We start from the raw sequence: 22,163 nt of genomic DNA, 5'->3' as shown, positions 1-22,163 counted from the left end.
GACATCACTTCTGGTGGAAATTGGAAATGTACAGGCTGGATGGGTTACACTAAACAGAGTCAGGACTCACGGGGTGTTTTGCTAGTGCTTTTAGGGAGGATTTAGTAAACCTGGTAGGAGTGTACAAACCTTGGGATAACACAATGCTAACACTGGGAGACAAATAGTACCGGAGTAGGCAATAATAAGATATTACGCTGGTTCAGAAAAAGAGGGAACGCCATAAAGTCTAAATTAGGGTTACAGTGAATGTACGTGAATGCATAGTATGCGGTGATTATAGAGAGTTGCAGGTGCAGATAGCAATGTGGAATTTTGGATGCTGTGGCTAAAAAAAGACACACACCTGGCTTAAAGATGGGCAGGAGTGGGTATTAAATATTCCTGGATACAAGGTGTTCAGGAAAGATAGGAAAGGAGGAGGATGATGGTATTAATTAAGAATATTGCCATGTTGGAGAGATAGGATGACCCAGAGGGGTCAAGGATAGAACTGATTTGACTAGAGCCAAGGAACAAAAATACTGCAGTTACATTGCCTGGTGTAGTCTAAAGGCCAACAATTTAGTAGGAAAGCTGTCGATGAGCAAATTAGTAAGGAAATTACAGAGAAGTGCATGAATGAGAGAGTTTGGGGGACTTTAATTTCTTAAATATAGACTGGGATAGTAGTAGGGTAAAGGATCCTAGAGTGTGTTCAAGAGAATTTCTACAGCACTATTTTGCCAGTCCAAATGAGAAAGGAGGCACTGTTAGACCTAGGTCCTGGCAATGAGGAAGGCCAAGTGCTATACAAACATACGTACATAAAAATTAGGGGCAGGAGTAGGCCATTTGGCCCCTAGTGTCTACTCCGCCATTTTATAACATCATGGCTGATCTGATTGTAACCTCAACTCCATATTCCTAGATGCCCCAGATGATATTCCTGCATACCCCAGATAACCTATCACTCTTACTCATCAAGGCTCTTCTGCCTTAAACATATTCAAAGACTCTGCTTCTACCAGCTTCTGAGAAAAAAAAAAGTTCCAGTGAATTATGACCTTCAGGAAAAAAAATCCACCTCTTGGTCTTAAGGGGCTGATTTAGCTCATTGGGCTAAGTCGCTGGCTTTTAAAGCAGACCAAGCAGGCCAGCAGCACAGTTCGATTCCCGTATCAGCCTCCCTGGACAGGCGCCGGAATGTGGCAACTAGGGGCTTTTTACAGTAACTTCATTGAAGCCTACTCGTGACAATAAGCGATTTTCATTTTTTCATTTCATTCATTAATGGACGACTGGTTATTTTTAAACAGTAATCCCTTGTTCTAGATTCTCCCACCAAAGAAAACATCCTTTTCACATCTACCATGTCAAAACTCCTCAGGATCTTATGTTTCAATCAAGTCCTGCCTCTTACTTCAAATTCCAGTGGAAACAAGTTTAGCCTGTCCAACCTTGTCTCATAAGACCAAACTGCCCAATCCAGGTATTAGTCTGGTAAACTTCTCTGAAATGTTTCCAATGCATCTGGATCCTTCATTAAACAAGGCACAATACGGTACAAAGTACTCCAGATATGTCACCAACATTCAATGAAGCATAACCTCTATTTTTGTAATAAATTCCTCTCACAATAAACATTCTATTAGCTTTCCTAATTATTTGCTGTGCTTTTGACTCATGCACTAGGACACCCAGATCCCTCTGCATACGGAGGTACGCTCTGCAATCTCTCACCATTTAGATGTTTATTTTATATTCTTCCTGCCAAAATTGCCAATTTCATTTTCCCACATTGTACTCTATTTGCCAGATCTTTGCCCACTCACTTAACCTATCTATATTCCTTTGCAGTCTCCGTATTTACTCTTCACAACCTACTTTTATACCTTTGTGTAATCAGCAAATATAACTGCATGCCCTTCAAAGTAACCTATATAACTTGTTGATGTTCCAGCATTGAGCCCTTTGACATACCAATTGAAGAATCTTGCCAGCCAGAAAATAATCAATTTATGCCTATGCTGTTCCTGTTAAGATAGCCAATCTTCAATCCATGTGTGACGAATGGAGGATTTTAGGGATATTGGCTTCTAAGTATTGGGACAATTTAAGGGTCAAAAGCGTGGAGTTATATAGTGCGTTTGACTGCAGTGGTCATGTTTTAAAAAGGACTTTGTTTTACTTCCAGGAAATAGCAAGTGCAATTGACCAGAGGAATGTGGTTTGACTGGAGACATCCCTGGGAGTTAATGTGCTTTTGCAGCCTGCAGAGATAATTTGTTTTTCAGCTTCGAGAGATGATGATGATGGAGAGGTCATTGCTGGTTGGAATCCAGAGGAGCAGTTACATTTTGGAAAAGCTTTGGGAGCAAGCGGAGGTAAAAAAATTTTTTTAATTTTAGAGTACCCAATTATTTTTTCCAATTAAGGGGCAATTTAGTGTGGCCAATCCACCTATCCTGCACATCTTTTGGGTTGTGGGGGTGAAACCCACGCAGACACAGGGAGAATGTGCAAACTCCTCACGGACAGTGACCCAGGGCCGGGATTCGAACCCGGGTCCTCAGCGCCGTAGGCAGCAATGCTAACCACTGTGCCACCGTGCTGCCCCTGCGGAGGTAAATTTTGATCTACCTGACCCCGAGTACACAATTCTCTGACAGTAGCACAGGTATAAAAGAGTTATAATCTGTAAAGCAGAGCAGTCTTGTTTGGGGACCAGGAAGAAGCTAAAACACACCAGGTGAACAAGCTTTTTGAAGACATTCAGACAGAATCTGAAGGGGTTCTAACCAGGGCCCAAATCTGTTTTACAAAGCTTACTCTACGCCAGTGTTTCCTCGAACTTTTTTCCCCACTTCAGTTTCAGTTGATGATTTAAGTTCTTGCTGCATCCTTTGAAAAAAATCAATAGTTTGTCCTCAAACACGCCATGCTTAGTCTCCAAATGCCTTTTTGAGGGTTTAAAACTTTAATTTGCCGGTCGTACATAACACACAAGACAATTAGCATACCCACACCTCAAGAAATCATCTTTATACTGCTCCATCCCAGATTTCAGTTTCTTATTAATGATTGTTCACCAGATCTATATACAGCTCACACCAGCACTGATTTATCCTGCACTGGCTCTCCTGAGCAGTTCACTCAACAGATTCAGTTGAGATCCTGGCCTGTTTGTGTCTCTGGCCTTCTCTTCCTTATTAGAAAATGATCCATCTTCAGTTCTTCACAGCCCTGTTCCTTGTTTGCTGACAGCTACAAATAGAGAAATCTCTCCTCCATGATTTCAAGCCCAAAGCACAAATTTACAGGGTGAGACACGTTAGTGTACGTGCTGGCCACGTGATCTGCTCTCTGCCGCCGCATCTGGTGGACGACTCCACCGTTCGTACATAAAGGCCAGTCGCCGCCTGCATTCTCAACTTAAAAGCTGGTCGTGTTGACTCTGCCTATGGCGCCCTGCTACAACATCTTCAATAATGGCTTCTAACATTTTCACCATGACAGACGTTACGGTAACTGGCCTGCAGAAGGTATCCGAAAACATTCTATGAATTCCTCATCTAGTCTACCTTTGCTAATCTGATTTTTCCAGTATAAATGGCAAATTGTCTATGATTACTGCTGTAGCTTCCGGACAATCTCCCATTATCCATTCCATGATACCTCGTCTTACTGTGTAGTTACCATTAGGAAGCCTGTATATCACTCCCATGAGTTCTTGCCTTTACCATTTCTCATCCACCCAAACTGCTTCTACATCCTGGTTTCCTTAACGAACGCCATTTCTCCCTTTGGTCTCAATAGGAGAACATTTAGGGGATAGTGATAGAACATAGAACAATACAGCACAGAACAGGCCCTTCGGCCCTCGATGTTGTGCCGAGCAATGATCACCCTACTCAAACCCACGTATCCACCCTATACCCGTAACCCAACAACCCCCCCCTTAACCTTACTTTTCAGGACACTACGGGCAATTTTAGCATGGCCAATCCACCTAACCCGCACATCTTTGGACTGTGGGAGGAAACCGGAGCACCTGGAGGAAACCCACGCACACACGGGGAGGAAGTGCAGACTCCGCACAGACAGTGACCCAGGCGGGAACTGAACCTGGGACCCTGGAGCTGTGAAGCATTTATGCTAACAACCATGCTACCGTGCTGATCATTGCATCAAGATTTAGTTGGCTATGGATTGCTCCTGGTCCTTTTCCAGAGAGTAAAATTAATTAACTGGGGTAAGCGAACTTCAGTGAGGTAAGAATGGATCTGGCCTAGAGAAACTGGAATCATAGATTAGTAGGGAAAACTGTTTCACTTGAGATAGTTCAAGCACAGTCCAATGAAGGGAAAAAGTAGAGCAAACAAATCCAGAGCTCCTTGAAAGAGATAGGGATTAAGCAGCAAAAGCATGCTTTTGACAGACATATAATATATTTGAGAGCCAGGCTGATATAGAAAGTTCAAAGGGAAATTGAAGAAACAAATAAGAAAAGCAAAGGAACAATATGAACAATATGAAAAGAGACTATTAGCTAACATAAAAGGAAATCCCAAAGCCTTCTGTAGGCATATAAATAATAAATGAGTGGTCTGGGGAATGAGGCTGATTACTGACCAAAAAGATTCATGCAGAGGCAGGGGATAAGGCTGTGGTATGAAAGGAAAACACATACATTGCACCTGCTTTACCAAAGAAGGTATTGTCCAATCATGGTGAGAGAGGAGGTGGGTCATACATTTGAAGCATTTAAAATTGATACAGTGGTGGTATTGAAGAGGCTGTCTGCACTTAAAGCTGATAAGTTACCAGGGCCAAATGAGCAGCATCCATGGATACTGAACGGAATGAGTGTGAAAATTGCAGAGGTACTGTCATATTTTTCAACCTTTCATTTCAGGAGCATCCTGTCGACAACTGCTAGGTCATCGCGGATGTTGTAAAATTGCGCGCATCGGCCCTTGAGCCACCCGTCTGACATTAGGCGCATCACCCGCTGCAGAAGTGGATCAGCCGCTGTCTCGCGGCGAATTTGCATCAGTCGTGCATCCGTAGCTGGCAAATGGGAGGTTGCAAACTAAACGTGGGCGTCTATTTGGCAAATTAAGCCGTCATGATCAGACGGAGTTGAGATCGACCTTGAGAGGGCAACGGCAAGGTCCTTGCCAGGGGTATAGATCAGTTGAAAGTCGTACCTGCGCAGCTCGAGTAGGATACGCTGGAGGAGAGGCGTCATGTCATTCAAGTCCTTTTTGATAATATTTACAAGGGGGCGGTGGTTGGTTTCAACCATGAACTGTGGAAGTCCATAGACGCAGTCATGGAACTTCACGACTCCAGTGAGAAGGCAGAGACACTCTTTCTCGATTTGCGCATAGCGCTGCTCTGTGGAAGTCATTGCCCGTGACGCATACGCAACGGGGGCCCATGACGCATACGCAACGGGGGCCCATGACGCATACGCAACGGGGGCCCATGACGCATACGCAACGGGGGCCCATGACGCATACGCAACGGGGGCCCATGACGCATACGCAACGGGGGCCCATGACGCATACGCAACAGGGGCCCATGACGCATACACAACGGGGGCCCATGACGAGGCCTTGTCTCGTTGCAGGTGCACGGCGCCAATCCCCGACTGACTAGCATCAGTAGAGATTTTGGTCTCTTTGGTCGGGTCGAAAAAGGCCAACACTGGGGCCGTGGAAAGCTTGGCCTTCAGCTCCTGCCATTCATGCTCGTGAGTAGGGAGCCATCGGAAATCTGTGGTTTTGCGAATCAGGTCGATACTTGACTGGCCAAAGGAGCATTTGGCCCTATTGAGGCAGAGGCTGTGTTCGTGGATGCACCTGAAAACACGCTGAAGGCGGGCAATATGTTCCTGCGGGGTGGTCGACCAGATAATAATGTCGTCGACATATACCCGGACGCCGTCGATCCCCTCCATCATCTGCTCCATGATCCGGTGGAAAACTTTGGACGCAGAGATGATGCCGAATGGCATCCGGTTGTAGCAGAACCTGCAAAAAGGTGGTGTTGAACGTACACAGCTTCCTGCTTGACTCATCTCGTTGGATCTGCCAGAAACCCTTCAAGGCATCCAGTTTTGAGAATAGTTTGGCGTGGGCCATCTCGGGCGCGAGCTCCTCACGTTTCGGAATCGGGTAGTGCTCCCGCATGATATTTTGATTTAGATCTTTAGGATCAATACAGATCCGCAGCTCGCCGGACAGCTTCTTGACGCAGACCATGGAGCTTACCCAGCCTGTGGGTTCCATGACCCTAGAACTGACTCCTTGGTCCTAGAGGTCCTGGAGCTGTCGCTTGAGGCGGTCCCTGAGGGGCGCTGGGACTCTGCGAGGTGCGTGAACGACAGGCGTGGTGTTGGGCTTGAGTAAGATTTTGTATGTGTAGGGGAGCGTGCCCATGCCTTCGAAAACATCATGGTATTGCCGGATGATGGAGTCGAGTTGCGCCCCGAAGTCTGTGTCAGAGGATGCAGACACATAGCTTAAGGGGAGAGAGTGTACTCTCTGCACTAAGTGGAGCAGCTTGCATGCCTGCGCACCCAGCAAGGAGGCTTTTGAGGCAGCAACAATCTCGAACGGGAGAATGACTGTGTGATCACGACGTGTCACCTCAAGGCGGCAGGAGCCGCTGGCGGCGATGGCATTGCCATTGCAGTCCAGCAATTTGCACGCAGATGGCAGGACAGCAGGCTGTACGCAGAGCTTGCGAAAATCAGACGACGCGATGTGATTAGCAGAAGCGCCAGTGTCCAGGCGGAACCTGACAGGGGACCGGTTGACCGCAAGGGTGGCACACCCCTCATCATCCTGGCTGATGCTGTGGACATGGACAGGTTCAGTGCCACGGTTGGGGGACATCCTGTTAGCAGTACCGACGCCGATTTGGAACGGGACCTGTGGGTCATTGTAGGCACAATCGGAATCAAGGTGTAGAGTAGGTTCATTGATGGCAGGCTGGATAGCCCTGACGTCTCTGTGGGGCTGGGTGGACCTTCGAAAAACAGCAGGCATTGAAGATCTGCACATTGCAGTGCAGTGGCCTCGTTTGCCACACTGTAGGCAGCGTCGGGACTTCGCGGGACATTGCCGCTTTAAGTGGGCAGAGCCACAGTTGACGCACGCCGGAGCGTCGGGACATTCGTCACGCCACGGCATATGCGCAGAGCGATCCAGCGTAGCACGCACCTGCGCGAAGCGGTTCGTGACGTCAGCACGTTCGGTGCATGTCAGCGCGGGACTCCGCGAAAAGGCCACCATCGTTCAGATCCAGAGCCTGAAGAGATTTGATCATTTGGACCCGTTCTGCCTCGTAAAGGGCTTGCCGCGCCGTTTCAGCAGCCTGGATGCATGAGTAGCGTGTGGAGGCATGTTCATGCAGTACACAGGTCTCAATGGCCGTGGAGAGAGTGAGCTGCTTTACTTTTAGTAGCTGCTGGCGCAGGGGCTCAGGCTGAACACTAAAATCAATCTGGTCATGGAGCATGGAGTCAGAGGTGGACCCGTAGTTGCAGGACTGTACAAAGATGCGGAGGTGGGTAATAAAGGACTGGAAAGGCTCGTCCTTACCCTGAGGTCGCTGCTGAAACATGCATCTCTCGAAGCTCTCGCTGACCTCGACCGCGCAGTGGCTGTCGAACTTCAGAATTATGATCTTGAACTTCGATCTGTCCTCCCCCTCATCTAAGGTGAGCTAATTGTAAATGTGCAGAGCATGGTCACCGGCTGTGAAGAGGAAGAGAGCAATCTTACATGCGAGGCAGCTTCCAGATCCCCGGCTTCGAGGTACAGCTGGAAGCGCTGTTTGAAAAGTTTCCAGTTGGAGCCCAGATTCCCTGCAATGCGGAGAGGCGGCGGCGGACGAACGGAGTCCATGCTGTTGGATGGCGCGAGACTGGTGGAAGGCAGATCACTGAAGGGTAGGTCTCAGAAGTGTGAGCATTCCTCAACTCCTGGTACCATGAAGTGTTGGCTAGTGTAGGCTCGAGAGATGAACAGACACTTCCAACACTGATGAAGGTTCAACTCAATTTTATTAACTACTTCTAACTAACTAACACACGATGACTGTGGGTCTAAATAATGCTAACTTGAACTAGAGACCCAAGCCTTGTCCGAACCAGTTGATTCTCTCAGCACATGTTGTGAGTTCGTGCTGGGCTGAATGAGTTCCTGTTACACTCAGAGGCAGCACCCAGAATGAGCGGGAACCGTGGTGCCCTCTGCCTTTATAGTGTGTGTATTCTAACTGGTGATTGGCTGCGGTGTTTGTACATGTTGATTGGTCCCTGTGTGTGTCCATCAGTGTGTGTCTGCACCATGATATATTGGTATATATTATGACAAAGAAGTTACTGTGAAAATCCCCTAGTCGCCACACTCCGGCTCCTGTTCGGGTACACTGGGGGAGAATTCAGAGTGTCTGATTCACCTAACAAGCACGTCTTTCGGGATTTGTGGGAGGAAACCAGAGCGCCCGGAGGAAACCTACGCTGACACCCGGGGGGGTGGGGCAATTTGCACACATCAAACGTCCACAAACAGCAGTGAGATAATGGCACAATAATCTACTTTAGTACTGTTGTTTGGCTGATAAATATTGACAAGGGAGAAATTCTTAAATAAAAACACAATGCTGGATAAACTCAGCAGGTCTGGCAGCACCTGTGGAGAGTGAAAAAAAAGTTAATGTTGGGTCCATATGACCCTTCTGCAGAAAAGGAGAAATTATTGTTCTTCCCAAATTGTGACATCTGCTTTTCTGATGCTGGTGGAGGGATAAACATTGACCAAGGCACTGGGGATACCGTCCCTCGTCTTCAAAATAATGGCATAGATTTTATATATTCAGCTGAGCAGACAGATGGGGCCTCAATTTGATGCTTCAGCCAAAAGATGGAAACTCTGACAATGTGGTTCTCCCTCAGTGCTGCACTGGAGCATCAGTTTTGAATTTTTTAATTCAAAGATGGTCACCAAAAATAAAAAATACAAGAGAAAGTGTGTCACCAACAACTAGAAACCAGAAAGATGAACAGGGAAGCTTGCGGGGTTAACAGTACAGCAGCTAAAAATTTTCTGACATGTTGAAACATACATTTTGAATTAAACTAAGCCTTCATGGGAGGAGTTGATTTTGGATTCAATGCTTTTAGGGTGATGTAACTGATGGGAGTAATAGGCAAATACCTTAGGAACCAGCCAGTGGAGCTTTAAATGCATGACATTTTATATATGGTGATGCTCACTCAGAAGGCTTGCAAGGAGGGCATCTGAAGCCAATAGAAAACATGGACAAACATTTCAGTGGCAATGATATTAAGGGCAGTTCGGTAATATTGCATTAGCATTGATGATGGATATGTAAAATTTGAACTACATGGAACAAAGAAAAGTACAGCACAGGAACAGGCCGTTCGGCCCTCCAAGCCTGCGCCGACCATGCTGCCAGTCTAAACTAAAATCTTCTACACTTCTGGGGTCCGTATCCTTCTATTCCCATCCTATTGGTATATTTGTCAAGACGCCCCTTAAATGTTACTATCGTCCCTGCTTCCACCACCTCCTCCGGTAGCGAGTTCCAGGCACTCACTACCCTGTGTAAAAAAATAAACTTGCCTCGTACATCTCCTCCAAACCTTGCCCCTCACACCTTAGACCCCATGTAATTGACCCCACTACCCTGGGAAAGAGCCTCTAACTACCCGGTCTATGCCCCTCATAATTTTGTAGACCTCTATCAGGTTGGACCTGAACCTCCGTCGTTCCAGTGAGAACAAACCGAGTTTATTCAACCTCTCCTCGTAGCCAATGCCCTCCATATCAGGCAACATCCTGGTAAACCTCTTCTTCACCCTCTCTAAAGCCTCCACATCCTTCTGGTAGTGTGGCGACCAGAATTGAACACTATATTCCAAGTGTGGCCTAACTAAGGTTCTATACAGCTGCAACATGACTTACCAATTTTTATATTCAACGCCCCGGCCAATGAAGGCAAGCATGCAGTTTGCCTTCTTGACGACCTTCTCCACCTGTGTTGCCCCTTTCGGTGACCTGTACACCTCGATCTCGGACTGTCAATACTCGAGGGTTCTACCATTCACTGTATATTCCCTACCTGCATTAGACCTTGCAAAATGCATTACCTCACATTTGTCCAGATTAAACTCCATCTGCCATCTCTCTGTCCAAGTCTCCAACCTATCTAATCCTACTGTATCCTCCGACAGTCCTCATCGCTATCCGCAATTCCACCAACCTTTGTGACATCCGCAAACTTACTAATCAGACGAGTTACATTTTCCTCCAAATCATTTATGTATACTACGAACAGCAAAGGTCCCAGCACTGATCCCTATGGAACACCACTAGTCACAGCCATCCAATCAGAAAAGCACCCTTCCATTGCTACTCTGTCTTCTATGACCTCGTCAGTTCTGTATCCATCTTGCCAGCTCACCTCTGATCCCATGTGACTTCACCTTTTGTACCAGTTTGACATGAGGGACCTTGTCAAAGGCCTTACTAAGTCCATATAGACAACATCCATTGCCCTACCTGCATCAATCATCTTTGTGACCTCCTCAAAAAACTCTATCAAGTTAGTGAGACACAACCTCCCCTTCACAAAGCTGTGCTGCCTCTCGCTAATACAACTCAGAACTGTCAGGACACCGAAGCTTTGTACCTGGTTCATGCATGTTTGGAAGGAGTTGGGGAATTGGTGGTAGAAGTTGGAATCAGGAGCGAGAATATTGATTTTTTGGTGCACTGAAAATATTGGCTTTGTTTTTTTTTTGCAAATGTTCAGTCCGGCTACAGTTTAGCTCCTGCATCATTCTATAGTTAACAATAAGTTCCTTCTCCTTTCTGAACTTCTTGATGAGGTACAATATCATGGGTGCTAGGTGGTCTTGAGGGTCTCACTCAAATTACCATTTTTCAAGTGAGAGAGGCTATGCAGCTAGTGTCACCTGGCAATACAAACACTGGAAAGACCACAGCCAAGCCATCACCTGTCTTAACTCGGTGGCTACATATCTAGCAAGGGCTATTGGATAACAATGAACAGGGAGTCCCAGACAATACATTCACTTTGCACCCCAATGTAAAGGTGCTGAAGACCTGAACATTTCTGCCAAGTGTCCATGCTGAGACCAGCTGAACTATGTCTTTTTTAAATCCATTGAACCATTCACAGAGCCTTTTCATCCACTTTAAAAGTATAAACATTTTACCAGCATCTCGCTGTAGGAAATCTCCTTTCACTTATTGCAAACATTAGATAGTTAATGGAATTGTTGCAATACTTAACAGACTAAAAGCAAATAGTTGCTATTCTTATGAAGGGAGATGCAAGGATATGTTTCACAATATAGAGCAGCTCATGTTAGGTCATATCAGCAGGAACGAGGAGCCAGGTTTGCGCAGAGCAAGGAGCAAAGGATGTAAGTGGGGGATGGCCAGGACAAGAGGTGGGGAAACAACAGGCGAAGATGTTGATATTTCTGATGATTTAAAAGACACCTGAACAAGTCTGCAGCTATAAACAGCCCTAATCATGCAATGCCCTGTGTAATATCAATAAAAATTATCCACCAACAGATAGTTTTACATCCTTTAATCAAATTCCCCAACAGGTGGATATGGGGTTCATCTTAAAAATAATCTTTAGGGGCAACACGATGGCGCAGTGGGTTAGCCCTGCTGCCTCATGGCGCCGAGGTCCCAGTTCGATCCCGGCTCTGGGTCACTGTCCGTGTGGAGTTTGCAAATTCTCCCCGTGTTTGAGTGGGTTTCGCCCCCACAACCCAAAGATGTGCAAGCTAGGTGGATTGGCCACTCTAAATTGCCCCTTAATTGTAAAAAATGAATTGGGTACTCTAAATTTATTTTTTAAAAGATTGAATTGATCCAAAGATATGCTGCATGATTCTGTACAAATCAGTATGAGAAATACTTGATCAAATCCTTGATCAAAGACTTGGAATGTGAATCACTAAAGCAATGAATAGAAAAAAAAAGACTGACTATGTTCCATAAAACATGGAATGGACGGCTTAGAATCAACAAAAAGCAATTCCTGGTGCCCTCTGGCAATGGCAAAATATTAGGCAGCCATTCACACGAATTACAAAGACTATTTGTGATCAAAACCAGCTTGAGATAATGATGGAATCGCCCATCCCGTCCACAACATGGTTTGTGACAGGCAGGAATGGAGAATCTAGCAGGAGCCGCAAAGTTGGAAACCCGCCAAGGTAAAATCACATTGTATTTCTGCCAATGGCGGGTGAATGGTAAGTTAGCCTTCCCATTGGCTTGTGGCGTGAATGCTTTAGCATATTTCCATCTTATGAATGCTCATTAAAACAGCAGCCACCGGCATCCCATCAGGCCTTCCAATCTTGGAAGTGCGAAATCACATTGGTCTAAACCCATTTATAAAGATTGGCATGCACAGTTCGCAAGAGACTTTTGTGGTGAGTGCAACAAAGCCTTTCTGTCGTATTGCAGCACTCCTGCTGATGCACTGTTCACCGCTGCCAGGGCAGATCAGTTTGTGCCCTCCATCTGCATGCGGATCTGGTCTTCATGGACAGTATTGTGCAACTGGATCCATGGACCCACCAGTGTCACCGAATCTGATCAGTATAGCGCCTGGGGTTGGGCAGGACAGGGTCCCCTCCCCCCTGATGCCACACACCAGTGTCTTTCTGGACAGCACAGTGCTGCGGGACACGCATATGCAACTCGACAAAGGTCCAAGGTTTGACCGCAGGTGGGGTGCTAGGTGAATTCGGGGTTTGGGAGAGAGTGGCCTGACAAAGATGGGAGTGCAATGTAGGGAAACAGCACGAGAGCTCACAATGGCAGGCAGAGGAGAAGAAAGTTGGACCCCATAAAGGCTGTATGAAAAGCTCACAAACAAGGAAGTTAAAGGGATACCACAATTTTTGCTGAAAGGGGATGCACGAGTACTCCAGGTGCGGTGGGTAGGAGTCCAAAAAGGGCATGGACATCTCACAGATGGACTTGAGGGGTGGTTGAATTGATGAACTAACTTCTTTGAGTCTGCTAGTCTTTTCCCTCTGGGCTGCAGACAGCCTGCCATCTGGTGAAAACAGGTGGAGAGAGAATGATGAGTGTGTGCTGGGCTAGTGTTTAAATATGGCACCGGAGCTTCAAACCAGCTAGTTTATGGCAGGGAGATGAATCAACTGCTGGCCTGCCAGGAGATTGGAGGGGAACTCACCTGTTCATAATTAATGAGGTTTCAAGTGCAGAATGTGGTGTGGGATTGCGCAATTCTGACCAGCAGTAAACGCACTGCCGGAGCTGCCCACCACTGCACAGTCAAACACCCCTAATGAGTTTTGACTGAGACTGAGGCAAACTGCACAAGAACACTGACAACAGCTGCAGAGAAAGGCTGAGTCATATTTGATATTTCAAGCCCAGCCATCAACAGTCTGAAAATCAGATTCTGAAACCAGTTGCAAATCATCAAGCAGCCATCAATCTGTTTCAAAAGTCATCAAGAACCAACTTCCGAGATATTCAGCAACAAGAAACTTCACAACCTGCACTGAATTCTTCAGTTTAAAAGACCCTCCCTTCAACTTTCAATAAACAAATCTATTTGAGGAACCGAAATTCTACATCAGAGACGTGAGTGAGTGAGTGAGAGTGATATCAGAGACGTGAGTGAGAGAGTGATATCAGAGAAGTGAGTGAGTGATATCAGAGACGTGAGTGAGTGACGCTGCGTTCAAGGTGTGTGAACGAACAACCTTTTTGATTTTTAAACTCATGAAAGCTTGCTGCGGAATGAAGAACTTGTCGTATGAGGAACGTTTGAGAACTCTGTCTGTATTCGTTGGAGTTTAGAAGGATGAGAGGGGATCTTATTGAAACTTACAATATACTCCGAGGCCTGGATAGAGTGGACGTGGAGAGGATGTTTCCACTTATAGGAAAATTAGGACCAGAGGACACCATCTCAGACTATAGGGACGATCCTTTAAAACAGAGATGAGGAGAATTTTTTTTCAGCCAGAGGATGGTGAATCTGTGGAACTCTTTGCGGCAGAAGGCTGTGGAGGCCAAATCACTGAGTGTCTTTAAGACAGAGATAGATAAGTTCTTGATTAATAAGGGGATCAGGGGTTATGGGGAGAAGGCAGGAGAATGGGGATGAGAAAATATCAGCCATGATTGAATGTCAGAGCAGGCTTGATGGGCCGAGTGGCATAATTCTGCTCCTATGTCTTATGGAATTACTTAATTGGAATACACAATCCAAGACTAAGAACAAAAAAAACACTTGCAATAGGAAACAAAGCAGAATGATTATGGGCAGCAAGACAGAAAATACAGTGGAACAAACTATTTCCATATGAAAAGACTTTCGTTATCAGCACTACTATTCAGCTGGTCATGCCTGATTTAGCTAGCGCTACCCATATAAATGTTGGCAGAACATAGATAATAGTCTGTGATGCTGACATAGCTAATGCAGAAACAAAATATAGGCAGCACGGTAGCCTTGTGGATAGCACAATTGCTTCTCAGCTCCAGGGTCCGAGGCTTGATTCCGGCTTGGGTCACCGTTTGTGTGGAGTCTGCACATCCTCCCCGTGTGTGCGTGGGTTTCCTCCGGGTGCTCCAGTTTCCTCCCACAGTCCAAAGATGTGCAGGTTAGGTGGATTGGCCATGATGAATTGCCCTTAGCGTCCAAAATTGCCCTTAGCGTCCAAAATTGCCCTTAGTGTTGGGTGGGGTTACTGGGTTATGGGGATACGGTGGAGGTTTTGACCTTGGGTAGGGTTCTCTTTTCAAGAGCCGGTGCAACTTGATGGGCCGTATGGCCTCCTTCTGCACTGTAAATTCTATGAAAATACTAAGTGTAAGCACAGGGCAATCGGCCTCATTTTACATGCTGACAGGTCCCAGCGTAACCATCAGCATGGGATGCCCCGGATTTCTTTAGGTATTCTAGAGTTAAGTAGGATTCCTGGAAGTCGCAGTCCTCATCATGAGAAACCAGGTCTTCCTTCGTCACTGTTGGGACCGCAAGATCCAGCTAAAAGTTCTAACAGCCCTTTAGTGATCACAACTCCGATGGCAAAGTAATCATAAATTAGATTACTGGCTTAGAAACTACTCCAGGTTAATGCATGTTTTAAGGCCAAAATTATTTCCCATTTGTAGATTTTGGAACATTGCCAGAGGAGGTTCAGGAAATCTCCAAAAATTAAGGCATCAAATTCAATAATTACCAGGTTAATCCAAAATTAGCAGAAAAAAATATACATTTTGTGTTTTTCACTTACTCATGTTTCAAAGCTAATGAGTTATTTTTAAAGTACAATTTTGTCACTGCATGGAAACAGAAATGGCATTTTTTTTTTAAAGTAATGCGCTCACAAACTGAAATCTAATAATATATTTTGAAATGGAAATTAAATTGTAAATTGAAACTACTGTTTCATTTTGCAAACAAGGTTTCCTGAATCAGAGTGAACAAAGGGGGTGGAAAGGGGCTGCTGAGCGAGTTGGAAGAGGGCCTGCTGAGTAAGTGGGGGAATAGGGGTTAAAAAGGTGTGTGCGTGTGGAGGGTAGGTGCTGGGAAAAGTGGCATGTTTGTACATCTGCCGTTGGGGGAGGGGGGGGGGGGGGTACTGATTACAAATGTTTGTATGGGGGTTGAGGGGTTTCACCAAGTCTTCGGTCAACAGGAAATATGGACAGCTTGGCTGAAATCTACATGAATTCATAAAATTACAGTTTTACAATAGATTTTCCATATTAATATGATCTGTTGTCATATGTTGAGCTTACAATATACAAACTTTAATTGCTATATACCGACTGCCTCTCCGTTGCTATCTTGCTTTGTTTTTGCCGATGTCTGGGGTCATATTAATTTTCAGGTGTTAAAATGGAGTCACATTGGAAAATACTGGCTTGGGAAGTACTGGCTTGGGAATGAGTGAGAACGTTTAGAATTAGCTGAATTTTAAGGAGGGTGAAAGATGGAATGCCATTGAGGTCATTATCCAATATTCGAGTCTGGAGGCAATACAACAGTAAATGAGAACTTTAGTAACAGATGGATTAAGGCAGGGCAGGAGACAAGCAATCTGAGAGGTTGAAGACTTTCTGATTGAGCAGATTTGTGGGGTTAGAAGCCAGGTCAAGTAGGATGCCCAGGTTGCGAATCATTTGGTTTAAGGGGCAACACTGACCAGGAAAAGGATGGAATTGGTGGCGAGTGAACAAATATGGAGGACCAGGCCAAAGAAAATAGCTCCACAATGATTAATTTGGAAGTAGTTGTTATTCATCCAAGACTGGATATTGGACAATCAGGCTGTCAATGAGAGATAATGGAGGAGGTCAAGTTAGATGATGGGCAGAAGATGATGGGGTGGATGGAAATTGGATGGTAGTTTGTAAGGAGAAAGTGGTTAGGATGTGGGTATTGCTGCCACTTGAGTGCTTGAAACATAGTATTTCAGTGGCAGCTTTACGCAAAATTAAGGAACATATGGGAACAAGGTAGGGAAAGAGATCATTAGAGTGGGAGAATTTTTGTGAAGCTTGAAGCATAAATACTAGTATTTATATCAATTGGATCAATAGCATGATTGTTACCTGCTGTTGATTCTATATAATATGTAATCAATATGAAAGTACTTTCCTAGAAAGCTCACTTGCTTTACTTCCTCATCGCCAAATGTCTCTAGGTTTACACTGCAAATTCATTACAGGTACATACTAGAAACATCTTCACACTGATACTAAAGTTGCAATAAATATGCATCAAGATATCTTACACTTCTAAGCATAAAGCAGTGCGTCAAACTGACAACCTTTATCAAAGCCAGCGATAGAACAACAACTTTGGCTGCTTGTACACATTTGAAGTTGATCGGCAAACAGAAAGTGAGCTGATAGGTAAAGATAATTATTCAGATTACCCCAAGGAGGGGAAAAACGTCTATTGACGAGACATTGTGAGCGAACAACGGCAAACATTAGTTTTAGGTTTTCTAGCTTCATGTCAGTTTCACTAGCTATTGAATAATTCTTGATGTTTGTTACCTCAATTTGACTGAAATCGGGCCAAGTGAGGTAAATTGATTATGAATGGCCTGTGAAAGAAATTGAATCTTAGTAAATTTACATGATATAGAAACAAATTAATAATTTACGCTTTGTGATTGAATAAATCTGTGATAAAACGTATTTTAACCACCTTTATGCAAATCCCTTCAGGATGGACATATAGGAGAATATAGGAGATACACCTCAAAATTGCAGATAAAAAAATAGGAGAAAACTGTACATAGTCCACCCAGAGAACATGCATGCATGATGGGCTAAACTACTTTCCCCCCATACCTTGTGTTTCATATCTTATGTAATCATAGATCATTCTTCTTAATTCTTACATGGCTGATTCAGTTCAGTTTCAAGTCAATGCCAACCCCAGGTTGTTGATAGTAGGGAATTCAGTGATAGCAATGCGATTGAAAGTCAATGACCTTCCTTCCATCATAACGGTAGAAGAGGGGATATTCAGATAACTGCACAATCTTCAGTACCATTTGCAACTCCTCAGATACTGAAGCAGTCTGCCATATGTAGCAAGACCTGTAAGTGGCAAGTTAGTCATGCCACACCAGTGCCATCTCCAACAAGTGAGAACCTAACCATCATCCCATGAAATTCAAAAGGCATTATAATTGCTAAATCCCCATTAACATGCTGGGGATTACCATGGACCATAAACGGGGTCACAGTGGTTAGCACTGCTGCCTTAGCGCAAGGGACCCGGATTAGATTCCAGCCTTGGGTGACTGTGTGGAGTTTGCACGTTCTCCCAGTGTCTGCGTGGGTTTCCTGCTAGTGCTTCAGTTTCCTCCCTCAGTCTGAAGATGTGTCGATTAGATAGATAGGCCATGCTAAATTGTACCTTAGGTGTCCAGGTTACTGGGATAGCATGGTGTGGGTGGGCAGTGAGGCTGCGTAGAATGCTCTTTCAAAGGGTCGGTGTAGACCCAATGGGTCAAATAGCCTCCTTTTGCAATGTTGGAATTTTATCATTCCATGAGAAACTGAATTGGATCAGGCATATAAATACTGTGGCTACAAGAGCAGATCAGAGGCTGGGAATTCTATGGTGAGTAACTCACAGGATTCCCCAAAGCCTGCCACCATCTACAAGGCACAAGTCAGGAATGTGATGGAATACTCTCCACTTGCTGAAACGAGTGCAGCTCCAGCAATATTCAAGAAGCTGCACACCAGTCAGAACAAAGGAGCCTGCTTGATTGACACCCCATCCACCACCTTCAACATTCATTCCCTCCACCACTGAAGCAGAGTGGCAGCAGTGTGTACAATGTGCATAAGATGCACTGCAGCAATTCACCAAAGCTCCTTCCACAGCACATTCCAAGCCCATGACCTCAAAGGACAAGGGTAGATAATGTGTGGGAACATCATTTGCAAGGTCCCCTCCAAGTCACTCACCATCTTGACTACCGTTCCTTCACTGTCACTGGGTCAAAATCCTGGAACTCCCTTCCTAACAGCACTCTGGGTGTATCTACACCACATGGACTGCAGCAGTTCAATAAGGTAGCTCACCACATCTCAAGGATAACTAACGATGGGCAAACCTTACATCCCGTAAAATAATTTTAAATAATTTTAAAAACCAGTTACACAACTGGTTATTACCATTAACGTTGCTAATTGCCTTGTTTTTTTAAAACTTGAATATGTTCTTGTAAACCGCAAGAGCAATTTTGAATCAAAGAACCTGTACGGAACGGAAACGCGCTGTGAAATACATTCACAAAGAACAAGTCATTTGTGGGAGCACCGCAGAACATTAAAAAAAATCATGAAAACATGAGCTGATAGTTAATGTTTAATTTCACATCGACTGTACAGGAGCCAAATTTGAACAGTCAGCAACCTACTCGGCAAGTACCCAACTCTGGGTGTGCACAGGGTGTTCCGAGCTATCGTTTCATTAGCAATATATCCTTCACATTTCAACAACGAACATAAACTATTCGAGTATTTTATTCAGGACGCAATTGCAGCATTGACTGCCCCCCCCCCCCCCCCTTACACACGAATAGAGACACCAACGATCATAAACATAAAACCGATGTGAATGTTTACCTTCATGCAACAAAAACCTTCCCAACGGAATTAGGAACTTTATTTGCTTCTATGCTGCAACCTAAGAAATCACCGCAACAGAAATATTTCAAAGAAAACCCTGTGCATCTCCTATTCATTTGTCGGAACTCCATGGGGGGGGGGGGGGGGGGGGGAAGAGAGAGAAGAATCTACAGTCAGCAAGTCTTCTGCGACACGTATGCAAAGCTGCATGCGAATACTGGCGACACACGTTAAAGTTAAATTGCCCGATGGGTTTCTGCGACAGTGACAAACCTACCGGCCGGGGCAATCCGGCTTTTCAAGCGGGGGGGGGGGGGGATCCAAAATCAATGCAAATGAACCGAACGCCATCGGTGTACATCGCGGTTAATCTTTGCCCTGCACACACACACACACACACAGGGGAAGAAAGCGGCATTGGAAGCATTCATCCTGCAAACCGAGAGATCAAAGCAGCGAGAATCCCTTTGCAAATTCGAGGCTGGCTTGTCAAATTTTGTTGACCGCACCGCTCAGGCTGGGCGATGGAGAAATCCCCCCTCCATGTTTTAAACCCAGGTGAGAGAAAGGTGGATGGTGAGCACATCCTGAGGGCACCTCTCCCTCAACCCCACTCCAAGTCACCGACCTTCGGTGGATACAAACATTCTCTCCTTCACCTCCCCCTTTTTGTATTTTATTATGGGCGATGTTTGACCATAGCCTCCGCTTTAACCGCGCGCACGACCCCCATCCATTAACGGTCGCTCGTTCTGTCACTGACTCACTCACCGCCTCCTCCTCCCGCTCTGCTCAGTCCGAAGCCCAGGCTCCAGCTCGAGGACCCGCTTCACCCGGAAGTGCTGCGCCTGACAGCGCGCGAGCCCAAGCACGTGCCGCGTGGGATGGGGTGGGGGTTCCCGGCGCGGCGGGTTCCCGTTCTCTGCCAGGGTGGGAGGCAGAGCCGCGCGGCGACGCGCCTTCCGCGCACGTAACACAACCAGCGCCGGCAACTGCCAGTGCACGTGTCCTTGACTATAGAAAGCACCTTCACGACTTTGTGTATATACCTTAAAAGCACCTGAGGGAGGATTCATGGAAATTAATGGTTCAAGAGCAGCAAGGAATAGAGTTCATTGCAATATGCTGACATATTTTGCAGGGAAGGGAAGTTGGTGCAGTAAGGATGAGGCAGTTGTTATCTGGTCTTTTGCAAGGAAAGGAGTGGCCCAAGAGTTGGGGAGCTAGCGACAGTGAAGGCCTGAGATAGTGAAAATTGGAGGAGGTGCTGTCCAGCTTTTTTAGTGAGTGGTCAAAGAGAGGGAACCAGAGACAATGAGACCCAAGAGCTACAGCCAGAGACATTAATTAGGTGTGCAGGTAGTGAGTGACTGGTGAGATTGAAGTTTTTTCACCCACTGAACTGGGGCAGTAGTTTAGAATCACAGAATTTATATTGCAGAAGGAAGCCATTGAGCCCATCGAGTTTGCACTGGCCCTTGGAAAGAGCACCCTACTTAAGCCCCATGCCTCCACCCTATAACCTTTATCCCCATAACCCACCTAAATCGGTGTTGGGGAGATGTATATACAATGTTAACTTGTAGCATAACTAATTAAACAGCACAATATAACAATGAGTATGATGTGGAGATGCCAGTATTGGACTAGGGTGGGTACAGTAAGTTGTACAACACCAGGTGAAAGTCCAACAGGTTTATTTGGAATTACTAGCTTTCACCTGATGTTGTGAGACTTCTCACTGTAACTATGAGTAATCATTGAGTGAGTGATATTCTGAACTAAACCCTAATTAAATAAAAATGGCAGGGCAGGTGATATATTGCAGCTGTGGTATGTGGGAGCTAGTGGATACCTTTTCTATTTTATAATCGTCATTGTCACAAGTAGGCTTACATTAACACTGCAATGAAGTTACTGTGTAAAGCCCCTAGTCGCCACATTCCACCACCTGTTCAGGTACACCGAGGGAGAATTCAGAATATCCAATTAATCTAACAGCACATCTTTCGGGCCTTGTGGGAGGAAACCAGGGCATCCAGAGGAAACCCGCGCAAACACAGGGAGAACGTGCAGACTCCACACAGATAGTGACCCAAGCCAGGAATCGAACCTGGGACCCTGGAGCTGTGAAGCAAGTGTTACCCACCGTACTGCCTTTGTAATCCATAGCAACCACACCTGGAGTAAGTATCTGCAGCTTGAGGAGCTTTGGCTCTGAACTGATGTGATGGAGACCAAGCTTAAGACAGACATTATGATGCATCAGGGAAGAAAAGTGTCTGGGTGCATCATTCCAGGATGGAGTCACACCCTTTCAGCTGTTTTTTTCCAGAATGGTCTGTGGTCAGGAAGAGGACAGTGTACTGTAAGAGTGTTACACCATCCTGGGCAAGTGCACGGTCAATTTCAACCTCACGTGCCCCAGAGTCACAACACAAGTGAATTAACCAATAATTCTTATAAAAGTTCCTGAAGTCTTTGGCCCTTGGCTGCCCAATAATTAGTCACAGGTCTGTTAGTTTAAACACAATTACATACAGTAACTTCAGCTAGATAACAAGCAAGCTAACCTATTTCCCGCTTTAGCTGTCTCACCATCTAACAACACCTACAAGACAGACAAACACAGAGGTGGAAAGGGGTAAAAAAAAAAGGATTACGGTCAAAAGGCAAGAGTTCTTGCTTCAGATGATGAATTCTTCAGTGTACTCTCTTTTCAGCAGAAGTGTGGTTTAAAGCCTCTGGTCTAAATCATGTAATCTTCTTTGCAGCTCAGCAGTATATCCTATAGTTTATCCAGGAGGGGCCTCTGACTTCACAGCAGCCTGTTCTTAAGAGTTAACAGATTCTGGTCTCTGCTTCACTTCAACCTGTTCCAGGGAGAAAGGGATTTATCAGGTTCTGCTTGCACAGTCTTTTTTGGAG

The 22,163-nt window shown here is 45.4% G+C and overlaps 1 protein-coding gene across 3 annotated transcripts in view; it reads right to left on the bottom strand.

The window, feature by feature from the left end:
* LOC119965150 (sideroflexin-1) overlaps positions 1-21,922 on the bottom strand; it is a 132,643-nt gene extending 110,721 nt beyond the window's left edge. The window contains exons 1-2 of one of the 3 annotated variants that reach the window (XM_038795497.1): positions 20,007-20,091; positions 17,136-17,185 (exon numbers count right to left, since the gene is read on the bottom strand). The gene's annotated coding sequence lies outside the window, so the exon portion shown is untranslated. Of the gene's footprint in view, positions 1-17,135; positions 17,186-20,006; positions 20,152-21,898 lie in introns of those variants that run through there. The other 2 variants (XM_038795498.1, XM_038795496.1) reach the window with 2 other exon arrangements.
* Positions 21,923-22,163: the final 241 nt, after the last annotated feature.

Source organism: Scyliorhinus canicula, chromosome 4, assembly GCF_902713615.1.
Source record: "Scyliorhinus canicula chromosome 4, sScyCan1.1, whole genome shotgun sequence".
Lineage (NCBI taxonomy): Eukaryota > Metazoa > Chordata > Chondrichthyes > Carcharhiniformes > Scyliorhinidae > Scyliorhinus > Scyliorhinus canicula.
Note: the sequence above shows the minus strand (reverse complement) of the source record. Positions and strands in the feature narration are given on the sequence as shown.